This window comes from Pelodiscus sinensis, chromosome 24 (assembly GCF_049634645.1).
Source record: "Pelodiscus sinensis isolate JC-2024 chromosome 24, ASM4963464v1, whole genome shotgun sequence".
NCBI classification, from domain to species: Eukaryota; Metazoa; Chordata; order Testudines; family Trionychidae; genus Pelodiscus; species Pelodiscus sinensis.
Window position 1 is genome coordinate 7638376 of NC_134734.1, and position 12602 is coordinate 7650977.

General features: G+C 55.6%; 1 non-coding gene across 1 annotated transcript; it reads right to left on the minus strand.

The window, feature by feature from the left end:
* Positions 1–833: 833 nt before the first annotated feature.
* TRNAT-AGU (transfer RNA threonine (anticodon AGU)) lies at positions 834–907 on the minus strand. The gene has a single exon. It is a non-coding gene; the product is annotated as a tRNA-Thr (tRNA).
* Between the last annotated feature and the right edge of the window lie 11695 nt (positions 908–12602).

A 12602-nucleotide genomic window follows, 5' to 3' on the forward strand; every position in this document is an offset into this window, starting at 1 on the left:
CAGAGATGCGCCCTCCCCCATTGTGCCAGGCGTTGCGTTGCCCAGACCCCCCAGCAGAGATGTGCCCCCCCCATTGTGCCAGGCGTTGCGTTGCCCAGACCCCCCAGCAGAGATGTGCCCCCCCCATTGTGCCAGGCGTTGCGTTGCCCAGACCCCCCAGCAGAGATGTGCCCCCCCCATTGTGCCAGGCGTTGCGTTGCCCAGACCCCCCAGCAGAGATGTGCCCCCCCCATTGTGCCAGGCGTTGCGTTGCCCAGACCCCCCAGCAGAGATGTGCCCCCCCCATTGTGCCAGGCGTTGCGTTGCCCAGACCCCACAGCAGAGATGTGCCCCCCCCATTGTGCCAGGCGTTGCGTTGCCCAGACCCCCCAGCAGAGATGTGCCCCCCCATTGTGCCAGGCGTTGCGTTGCCCAGACCCCCCCAGCAGAGATGTGCCCCCCCCATTGTGCCAGGCGTTGCGTTGCCCAGACCCCCCAGCAGAGATGCCCCCAAGTCAGGCTGGAAGGAGGGGTCTGAGGTTGAGGGTGGAGCCAGAGCCCCGGCGGGTCCCGTGAGCGCAGACTCCTGCCCCTCGCCCGAAGGGCTTGGAAGGTCGGGGGCGGCTTCTCTGCGAGTCACGGGAATGCAGGAGAGGGGGAGGCCGGGGGCGCCTCCGGTTCATCTCGCTGGCAGAGCCCGGCACGGGACGCCTGGGCTCCTCCCCCTTCCCGCCCATTGTACCCGCCCTGCTCACAGGACCCCCGCCTCCCGCTTGATAAAAGATGAGGAGGTGGGTGCCAGAAAAAGCAGCTCTGTGTCTGCAGGGGCTTCCGGAAAAGGGGCATCTTCGTGCAGGCACCGCTGGGATTCGAACCCAGGATCTCCTGTTTACTAGACAGGCGCTTTAACCAACTAAGCCACGGCGCCACTGTACCAGCCTGGCCACCGGCTTCTGCAGCTTCCTGTTGGCAGTGTGGGGCGCCCCATGGTGCTTCTGAAAGAGGAGGCAACTTCTGGGGGAAGCAGTTCTGCCCTCATGCACCCCTCCAAACTGAGGGTTCACGGCCTGGGTTGAATTGGGAGGTCGATCCAGAATAACCGTCCCCTCCCCCAGACACAGCACCAGGATCCAGCCTTGCTCTGATCCCCGTCCTTCCCCCTCCCCCGCCAATACAGCACCAGGATCCAGCCTTGCTCAAACGCCCCCCAAACCCAGCACCAGGATCCGGCCTTGCTCTGATATCCCCTCCCCCACCACAGCCGAGAATCCAGCCTTGCTCTGAGCCCCTCACCACAGTATCAAGATCTGGCCTTGCTCTGACTCCACCCCTTCTCACCTCAGGAAACAGCACCAGGATCCAGCCTTGCTCTGATTCTGCTCCCCCCGCCCCAGGAAACAGCACTCTGATCTGGTCTTGTTCTTGTTTCCCCCCCAAGCTCCACCCAGAGCTGGCTCTGTCTCAGGGGAGTTATGGGGTGGGTGGTGGTCTCTGCCTAGCCCAGAGCTTGTCCTCTTCGCCTGTGGCTGGCAGCAGTATGTGTGCTGCCCTTGGAAGTCCCCACACCTCACCCCTGCCCTGATGTCCCCAGGCTTTGAATGGGGCATTTGTCTAAGCCCAGGGGCCAGGCACTGGAATCCCACTTCTGGCACCACAGAGCCCCTGTTCCCTGGCAGCTCTGCTAATGACCTTATTGCTGCGTAATTAGGGGCCCAGACAAAATCCTCATTAAAGGCCGCACATGCCTGGCCTGGTGATGCCAGGGAGGGCCCACTGGGCCAGGCGCGTGATGGGAGGCCATAGTTAAGGGGGGAGGGCTGGATCCGATCCCCTCCACTCTGGGAGATGGGGTGGGGGATGGGTAGGACCCACGCTGACTACCTGAGCAGGAGGGCCTGTCGTCAAGGTTGCATGTCATTGCTCTGATGTGTGGGGTGCATTGCAGGCTCTGGGGGCAGCGGTGGGCAGGAATTGCAATGTGTTAGTGTGTTCTATGTCACAGCCCAAGTGGGTTGTGCTTTGCTGCGCTTGTGGGGCATTGCATTGTGTGGTGCTGGTGTGAGTTGTGCTGCATTTCAGTCTCTATGTGTTGTGCATTGCACTGTCCTGAGGCATTGCATTGTGTTGTGTGATGTGTGGCATTTCAAAGGCACAGCGGGTGCTGCATTCAAAACCACTGCTCAATATCTTGGTGTGCAACACACCATACAATACCACAATGCACTGTAACACAAAGCCTGCACAATAGTCATCTACATCACACTATTGTGATGTGGTATGCTGTTTCATAGCATGTGTGGAGGAGCCAAAAAGTGTCAGATGGGATGGCATGTTGGACTCTGTTGCAGGGTGTTATGTTACAATGTTTTTGTTGAGCTGTGTGTATTTGGGAGTAGGGGGGATTCATGTGCTGTGAAGTGTTGGATAGTGTTGTAGCTTTGCATTGAGTGGGACACTGATGTGTGTATGTTGGATTGTGCTGAAATATGTAAGAAATTGTGTTGTAATGTTATGGTATGTGTGTCATGGATTATGTTGGGGTATCTAGGCCACTGTTGTGTTGTAGTGTTTGTGTTGCAATGTGTAGGACACTGTTGTGTTGGACTGTGTTGCAGTGTGTTGGATTATGTGTTGCAGTGTGTGTTGTTTTACAGTATATAGGATGATGTGTTGCTGTTGTGTTGCAATGTGTGTGACAGTATATTGTACTGTTGCAGGACAGTATATGTTGTGTTGTAGTGTGTAAGATGGTGTGAGTTGTGTACGACTGTAGGCAGGTGTGTTGCCATGTGTAGGATGGGTGTGCTGTCATGTGTAGGATAGGTGTGTTGCTGTTGCAGTGTGTAGGCTGGTGTGTGTTGTGGTGTGTAGGACAGTGTATGTTGTGTTGCTGTGTTGTAGTGTGTAGGCTGGTGTGTGTTGTGGTGTGGTGTGTAGGACAGTGTATGTTGTGTTGCTGTGCATAGGATGGTTTATTGCAGTGTGTGTGGTGTTGCTGTGCGTAGCAGTGTATAGGATGGTGTGTGTTGTGTTGCAATATGTAGGGCAATGTTTTGTGTTGCAGTGTGTAGGACAGTGTGTTGCAATGTGTGTGTTTCAGTGTTCAGGAGAGGGAAGGGGGTTGTGGTATGCAGGATGGTGTTTGTGTTGTATTGCGGTGCCCAGGATAGTGTGTTTCAGTCTTGTGCTGAGCCATGTTGACTATTCCTGATCACTTTGCTCTCTTCCACGTGCTTCAGAATGGATTCCTTGAGGATCCCTCCATGATTTTTCCAGGGACTGAGGTGAGGCTGACCGATCTGTAGTTCCCTGAATTGTCCTTCTTCCCTTTTTAAAGATGGGCACTGCGTTTGCTTTTTTCCAATTGTCTGGGTCCTCCCCTGATCTCCATGAATTTTCAAAGATAATGGCCAATGGCTCTGCAATCACATCAGTCATCCCTCCGCAGCCTTGGATGTATTAGATCCAGCCCCACGGATTTGTGTATGTCCAGGGTGGGAGTGGAGCGCACGCTGCGCAGGCCCACCTGACGTTAGATCAGTGAGCCGGCAGCTAGGCCACGTGCTGCTGTCTGGAACACACTGAGCAGAGGCAGCTGGCAGGAGCAGCCTCTTTTAAAAGTAAAATGAACTTGCCCAACGGGTTCCTGTGGTCCCTGGTTCTGCTGGAGGGAGATTTGGTTGGGGGGGGGGCGCTAGCTGGGGTTGCGGCCTGGCTCTGGCATCAGCTGGTAGAAAATCTGCCAGTCTCCAGTGGCAGCCCCTGGTCGGGCAGGCCAGGGCCAGGGGGCATAGAGCCGGTGATGGGGGGCCAGAGGTGTGTAAGGGCAGGCAATGGCAGCGGGAGAGTGCAAGTGAGGGGTGGGTCTTGGGAGGAAGAGGTAGTGCAGGAGCATTTGGGGGGGCAGTGTGTGGGTGGGGTCTTGGGGCCAGAACAGCAGGGTGGGGAATCATGGGTCTGGGTGCTTGTGTCTCCCAACCTCACTTTTTGAGCACTTCTGTGATTCTGGGCTAGGGGAGCCAGGCCTGCCCCGAAGCAGAGCCCAGCCAAGGCAAGGGACAGCACGTGTTAAGGACCCGCAGTAAAGTGATAGCTTGGCTGTCGGGGAAGGGAGAAGAGCTTTGTCATTTGTGAACTCTGCCCCCTTCCCAGTGACCTGGTACCCGGTTCCCTGCCCACTGACTTTCAGCCACTCACCCGCCTGACACTGGACCACCTCACTTGATTTCATACGGACACAAAGTGCTGTCAAGCAACTGATGGTGCCATCTGCCCACTAGAATGGTCAAGCCCACATGACCAAGGCAAGGCTAATCCTCACCAGCACTCACTCTGCCCAGTGGTAGCACTCAGGGGGCTTTCCCAAGGAGGCCAGCATTGTTCCCAATTTACAGCTGGGGAAACTGAGGCACAGAGGGGGGCTGCGATATGCCTGAGGTCACACACCAGGCCAAACTAGAAGCTCAGTTTCCAGTGGTTCAGGGACTGTCTACATGTGTAGCGAAGACGTGACCACAGCACAGGCCAGCATAACACGGCTCGCTGTAATTTGGCTAATGTGGGGATCAATCGCATGGTGGGGAGGCTTCAGCAATCATGCCCTGGCTAGCTCGTGCTGCGATCAAGCTGCCCCTGCTCAAAGGAGACAGTCCTGGCAGCTGTCCACCGGCCCACGGTGCAGCCGAACTAACAGCAGCAAGGGGCAGAGACTGATACCCGGCAGCCACCCCTTGCCCCCACTTCTCCCATCCACTGAGCGCCATCCCCAGGTTTGCTGAGCCCTGTAGGGGGAATGCTTCGGATCAAGCCAATTCACTCCCCTTGCGCTGCGACACCTGCCTAGAGGCACCATAGGGCCCGGCCCCTGAGACCCCACAGTGAGGGAGAGAACAGGGCTTGACGACCCCCAGTTCAAGGGGGCCTGGCACCAAAATCCCACTGGTGTTCAGGAGGCCACAGGGCATCTCTAGGGGGCACTATCTCCAGTTCAGTCTGAGAGCAAGGGGCACAGGCTGGCTCACGGAGGTATGGTTGGGTTCTGGGGACCCATCCCTATCTAACCCCATGCAGGCAGTATAGAATCACAGAACACTACATCTGGAAGGGACCTTGTGAGGTTATAGAGTCCAGTCCCTTGCCCTCACAGCAGGATCAAGCACCCAGGGCTACTCAACACATGGCCCGTTGGCTGCATGCTGCCCACAGCCGATTTGTTTGCAGCCCACGGTGTGGTTTGGGTTTATGTGGGGATCAACATGTGGCCTGCGGGAGCCACCTGAGGTCAGCAGGGCCCAGTTGGAGCCCACATTCTGAAACCCCACCCCAGTCATGAACCTCCTCCTGCACTCCAATCCCCTGCCCTAGCCCCAAGCACCCCTGCATCCAACACCTTCCCAGAGCCTGCTCCTAGAACCCCCTCCAGCATCCCAACTGCCTGTCCCAAGCTCAACTCAGAGCCTCTCTCATACTCCAGATCCCTAGCTCATCCCATTTATTTATTCCAGTGTTTAACCACCCTCACAGGCAGGAAGTTTTCCCTAATGTCCAACCTAAACTTCCCTTGCTGCAATTTAAGCCCCTTGCTTCTCGTCCTAACCTCAGAGGCCAAGGAGAACAATTTTTCTTCCTCCTCCTTACGATACTCTTTTAGAAACTTGAAAGCTGCTCTCATGTCCCTTCTCTGTCTTCTCTTTTCCAAACTAAACAAGGCCAATTCCTTCAGCCTTGACTCATAGCTCATGTTCTCTAGACCTCTGGACACGATACTCCAGTTGGGGCCTTATGTGGATGGCTCATTCCCTGTCTAATTTCCAATCCTCCTGTTTATTCTTTTCCTAAACCAGGAGGGCACAGTAGTTCTGATGGGAGCTCTGCAGGAAGGCAGCTCGCACTGCCCCCTGCCTGAAACCTTCTGCAGATGTTAAACAGCTGTCCAGCACCACCCCAGAGGTGACTGCATTTCAAGGTGCCTGAAGCAACACAGCACCAGCAATGGACAGGAGAATGGCTCCCGGGCATGGCTTGCTCATGACTGCGTCAGTCCTGTTGGATGGGCCTCCGCCCCTTTCCTTCCCCTCCCCCACTTTGCGATGAGGCTGTAGACTCTGGGGGAGAGGGGTGGAGGCAGGCAGAGGTGTCTCCCTGCAGCATTCTCTCATTGAAGTTTTTAGCTTTGTATTGAGTCCTTTTACATGGACATAATAATGTCTTGGTAGAATAGTCCCTAGGACAAGTGAGGCAGAGACTGTCCCTGTGGGGTGGATGAGGTGGGAATGGAGAAGGCGGAAGGCGAGCACCTCTGAGCAGTTGCAAGGATTGGAGAGGGGAGGGAAGCCAGATCCAAGACCAATGCCCTGGGAAGTGGACCCATTGAAAGGAGACTGGACCTGTGGATGCCTTAGGGGTCTGCAGCAAGGACCTGCTTTGGGAAGCCCCCTCTTTGGAGGTGAATGTGGCAGCATTGAGACACCCCCCAGAAGCAGGCGCCCCAGACACTACCTGCAGATTCATGGGATGGCTCTCACAAATCTTGCACATGCATACGATGGTAGATGTGCAGGAGGGGGGGAGCAGTGGTGTAGTGTGGGGGCTGGAGGGTTCAGTTGCCCCTGGGCACCATGCTAGGGAGGTGCCAGTTTAATCCCTTCTGCTCCCCCTGTCATCGCGCGGCTCACCTGCTCCTACTCTGCCTGCCGCCGGCAGCTGGAGCCTCCTCCCTGCCTCTCTGCTCCCAGCCTGACCAACCTCCATCTCCGCCATCTCTGTTAGTGCATGTGGGAGCCCAGCCCTAAACTGGAGGAAGTGGGGGAAGATGCACTACAAGTTCTCTTCCCCTCCCCAGGGTCAGGCTCAGCTGTGCACCAGGTTCTGGGCCCTGCCACATGGCAGCGGGTGGGGGAGAGGGAAGCGCAAATTTTACTTTGCCCCATGGCGTGTAAGACCCTCGCTACGCTTCTAAAAAGAGAGTAGTAAAATACACACCTTGGACTTCAGAAAAACAGACGTTGACTCCCTCCAAGACCAGATGGGCAGAATCCCCTGGGATGCTAACATGAAGGAAAAAGGAGTCCAGGACAGCTGGCAGTATTTTAAAGAAGCCTTATTGAAGGCACAGAAAGAAACCATCTGGATGCATAGCAAGAGAGGCAAACATGGTAGGAGACCGGATTGGCTTACGGGGGAAAACCTTGGTGAACGTAAGCACAAAAAGGGAGCTTACAAAAAGTGGAAACTTGGACAGGGAGGGGTATAAATGTCTAGCTCGAGAATGCCGGGGGGTTATCAGGAAGGCGAAAGCGCAATTGGAATTGCGACTGGCAAAGGATGTGAAGGATAACAAGAAAGGTTTCTACAGCATGTTAGCAAGAAGAAGGTGATCAGAGAGGGTGTGCAGCCCCTACTGGATGAAGGAGGTAACACAGGGTACATCTACACTACAGCGCTAATTCGAACTAACTTAGTTCGAATTAGTTAATTCGAACTAAGCTAATTCGAACTAACGCATCTAGAACTAAAAACTAGTTCGAATTAGCGTTTTGCTAATTCGAACTAGCAAGTCCACATTGAGTGGACCCTGAACAGGGCTTAAGGATGGCCGGAAGCAGTGCCGGCAGGGCATCAGAGGAGGACTTAGAGCGTGGAGATGCTGTCTCAAGCTAGCCGAGGGCTGCGCTTAAAGGGTCCCGACCCCCACCCCAGACAGAAAGTTCTCAGGGGTGCCCCGCTTGCAAAGCAGTCCTGGCTTGGATTGCCCGGAGTACCCACACTGGGCACATCACACCACTTGGCCATCAGCCCGGCTGCACTTGCCGCAGGTTGCGATCTGGGGAGAGGGGGCAATCGGGGGGCTGCAGGAGAGCTTCCACCCCCAGAAGCCCGCAGAGCCAGCCCAGTCCTCCCCATCGGGGGCTCGTACCCCATTCCTCCCTCACCTCCTTCCACTTACCCTTCCCTAGCCCCCCTTCTTATTGATGTACAAAATAAAGATAACATTTCTTCCAACATTGACTCTGTCTTTATTGAACAAAACTGGGGGAGACTGGGAAAAGGAGGTGGGAGAGGGGAAGAGAAAGGCTGGGAGAGGGGAGGGCAACTAACATGATCAGGGGTTGGGAACAGGTCCCAGATGAAAAGAGGCTACAGAGACTGGGACTGTTCAGCTTAGAAAAGAGGAGCTGGAGCAGGGACAGGATAGAGGTCTCTAAAAGCAGGGGTTGGGTGGAGAGGGTGCATTCAGAAAAGTTCTTCCTGAGTTCCCATAAAGAAGGACTAGAGGACACCAAAGGAAAGGAATGGGTATCAGGCTTGAAACTAGTAAGAGAAAGTTGTTCTTCTTGACAAAGCAAATAGTTAACCTGCGGAACTCCTTGCTGCAGGAGGCTGTGAAGGCTACAACTAGAACAGAGTTTAAAGGGAAGTGAGATCAAGTCATGGAGGTTGGGTCCATGGAGTAGTCTTAGCCAGGGGGTAGGAGTGGTGTCTCTGCCCAAAGTTTGTAGAAGGCTGGAGAGGGATGGCACGAGACAAATGGCTTGGTCACTGTCTTTGGTCCATCCCCTCCAGGGTCCCTAGGGTTGGCCGCTGTCGGCAGACAGGCTACTGGGCTAGATGGACCTTTGGTCTGACCCAGGACGGCCATTGTAAGCTCAGGGCTCAGGGTCGGGGGGGTCTCAGTGGACCCCCTTGATTTTCATGCACTCCTGCTCCTGGGTGGCCAGGCTGGCAGCTCTCCTGCCCTAGACGGCCACTTTCCTGTGCCTAGTGCGGAGATCGTGGACGAGGTCCACGATGTCCGCACTAGCCCAGGAAGGTGCCCGCCTCTTGCGGTCCAGGGCAAGCTCCTGGGAGCTGCCAGCCTGGTCCCGGGAAGAGAGGGTGGGCTGGGGGACATCGGGTGGGTGGCTCTGTGCCGTGCCAGGTGCAGGGTCTGCTGGCTGGGTGCTGGCAGGCTTGCACCTGGCACGGGCACCGTAGCCAGCCCGTGCCCCTTTAAGGGTTCCGGGGCCGGGAGGGGGGCATAGAGTTTCCCTAGTGTTGGCCAGAGTGGCCACCAGGGAAACCTGGGGAGGGCTAGCCTCCCACTAGTTCGAATTAAGGGGCTACACACCCCGGGTATGTCTACACTACCCCGCTAGTTCGAACTAGCAGGGTAATGTATGCATACCGAACGTGCTAATGAAGCCCGGGATTTGAATTTCCCAGGCTTCATTAGCATAAAGCCGGCTCCGCCATTTTTAAAAGCCGGCTTGTTCGAACCCCGTGCCGCGCGGCTACACGCGGCACGGGCTAGATAGTTCGAACTACGTAGTTCCGAACTATCTGTACTCCTCGTAAAATGAGGTTTACCTAGTTCGAACTAAGCGCTCCGCTAGTTCGATTCAAATTCGAACTAGCGGAGCGCTAGTGTAGCGGCTATGAATGTTAGTTCGAACTAACGTCCGTTACTTCGAACTAACATTGTAGTGTAGACATACCCTTGGAAATTAGCTATGGAATTCAACACACACACACAAAAATCCACAAACACGTTTCCATCAGTAATCGTGGAAATTTACACACAGCGAAAGCAGAAAAATTGCTGCTTAAAAACTTGTTAAGAGTCCAAATTCAGGGATCTAAACTTCTCAGCTGGACTAGGGAAAGAACAGTTAACTGCACAAACCAGGCCTGTATCTGGTTAATCTTGACACATGCTACTGACACTTCATGGGGTTCACTGGTTCCTTGTAGTCCTGTGGGTACCCTGATGAGAGCCATAGGGCGGGTGAGGTGACATCTGTTATTGGACCAAATATGGCTGGTGAAAGAGACAAGCTCTGGAACCTGCTCCAAAAAGATGTTCTCTAAACTAGGTCACATTATGCCCCCCCCCATCCCCCACTCCTGTTCTCTGCCAGGGCTCTTATTTACTGGGGTAAGCCTGGGACCTGAACACCAGAGGTAAACAAACAGCAAAACAGCACCTGCACCAACACACTGCACTCACATTCTGGCAGGTGGGTGTGCAGGGCAACAAATGAGTCTGAGATCAGCTGACCTATGTGTCTGCCCCAGCCCCCATCTGAACAGGAGTGGAAATGGGTGGTGTCTGCCTGCCTGCCTGCCTGCCTGCTGCGACCTTCTTGAAACCCATTTGCCTTTCATCCCACCCCCCTTCTCATCCACAGCTCTCTTCTTGTAGCTGTTTCTGTTCCCTCTCCAAGTGGTACTTAACAGTGCGTTGCAATGGCGCGGGGCAGGGCCTTATGGGCGCAGCGTTGTGTCATGTCTACACTTCATGAAAGGAAGCGCCTCTCCTTCCCCGATCCCCTGCAAACCGCTGGCAGTCACTGGGTTCCTGCTGTCGCTGTGAGGAGCCGAGAATGAAACTGTAAGTCACATGGGTCAGGGCCTAAGGCTGAGAGCTCTAGTGAGGACCCAGGCTCTGCCCCCACCCCCCCTCACCTCTGCTACTCTGGCTTGGTCCAATGCGCTGTTTAACATGTAATAGAAACAGTTTGGCTATGTCTACACTGGTGGGTTATTGTGCAAGAATGGCCATTCTTCCTCAGCGCGTCCACACTACCCACCCGCTCTTGCACAAGAAGATTTACAGTACGGCGTGGTAGGAGAGGGCTTCGTGTGCAAGAGCTACGCTCTTTTCTAACAGGTGTAAGCTCTCTTCCGCAAGAGCTCTTGTGCAAGAGGGTAGTGTGGACGCTCGGCAGGGGTTTCTTGCGCAAGAAAGCCCTATGACTAAAATGGCCACCAGAGCTTTCTTGCACAAGATAGTGTTCACACTGCCATGGATGCTCTTGTGCAAAAGCACAGCTTGCACATGGCAGTGTGGATGTTTTCCTGTGCAATAGTTCTTGCACAAGAACCCTTGCGCAAGATATTCTTGCACAAGAAGCTGCCAGTGTAGACATAGCCCTGGTGTAGCGGCTTTCTGTGTTTTGAACATTTTTAACACTCACCGTTGTCTGGGGGAGCCCAGACCATTGCTTAGGGCCAGGAGAAGCTGAGACTCCTAGGGTATGTCTACACTGCAAAGTTAGTTCGAACTAGCGCTGTAGTGTAGACATACCCCTAGAGTTTTGTTTTGGACCAACTTTGGTTGGTGACAGAGCTCAGCCTCTGGAGAGAGTGCCCATCTGCCCCGCTTTCCACACGACAGCCCCTATTCAAGCCCCTTCACAGAGTCCTGCCTTTTTTTGAAAAAGGGGGAAAATTGTCTCATCTCTTTTGTTCCCCTGCTGGCCAATTAGCAGAGAGGGCAGTTGCTAATTGAGGCTGCAGGGTTGAAGATAGGAGCTTCAGAGCTGAAGTCCCCATCCTGGGCGTGCCCCTCTCCCCAGGCTGAAGCCCTGATCCCTGGTGTTCTCCCTCCCTGTCACTAATGTAGCCAGGAGCTGCAAGCAGGAGCCGCAGTCCTCTAAACTGTAGCCAGGAGCAGCCCTGGGCAGCAGAAGCCCCAGAGCCCATAGGCAGAGCTGAGGACGCTGGGGATGTTGCCACCCCCAACTTCAGTGGAAGGGAGCAGTGCTGGGGCCAGACCCACCCTGGTCTCTCCCCGCCCCCGGCTGGTGTGGAGGCAGGAGCCGGAGCTGGAACCGGAGTTGGGCAGCCCTGTGCCGCTCCTGCGGCTGGTACAGGGGGTTGAGCAGCTGTCAGTTCCCAGCCCCTTTTATTCACACACCTGGTAAGAGCCACTGGAGTGGGAAACTCAGTTCTGTGGCTGGCAGAGCCCTCGGGGAACAGGGACTGCGGGGGAGCCCTCAGGGAACAGGGCCCCTAGCTACCCCCTGCCTGCCACCTGAGCTATCCCCTGGCCTCACACAGCCCCTAGCTATCCTCTGCCTGCCACCTGAGCTACACCCTGCCCTCACACAGCCCCTAGCTACCCCCTGCCTGCCTCTTGAGCTACACCCTGCCCTCACACAGCCCCTAGCTATCCTCTGCCTGCCTCTTGAGCTACACCCTGCCCTCACACAGCCCCTAGCTACCCCCTGCCTGCCTCTTGAGCTACACCCTGCCCTCACACAGCCCCTAGCTATCCCCTGCCTGCCTCTTGAGCTACACCCTGCCCTCACACAGCCCCTAGCTATCCTCTGCCTGCCTCTTGAGCTACACCCTGCCCTCACACAGCCCCTAGCTATCCTCTGCCTGCCTCTTGAGCTACACCCTGCCCACACACAGCCCCTAGCTATCCTCTGCCTGCCTCTTGAGCTACACCCTGCCCTCACACAGCCCCTAGCTATCCTCTGCCTGCCACCTGAGCTACACCCTGCCCTCACACAGCCCCTAGCTATCCTCTGCCTGCCTCTTGAGCTACACCCTGCCCACACACAGCCCCTAGCTATCCTCTGCCTGCCTCTTGAGCTACACCCTGCCCTCACACAGCCCCTAGCTATCCTCTGCCTGCCACCTGAGCTACACCCTGCCCACACACAGCCCCTAGCTATCCTCTGCCTGCCTCTTGAGCTACACCCTGCCCTCACACAGCCCCTAGCTATCTTCTGCCTGCCACCTGAGCTACACCCTGCCCTCACACAGCCCCTAGCTATCCTCTGCCTGCCACCTGAGCTACACCCTGCCCACACACAGCCCCTAGCTATCCTCTGCCTGCCTCTTGAGCTACACCC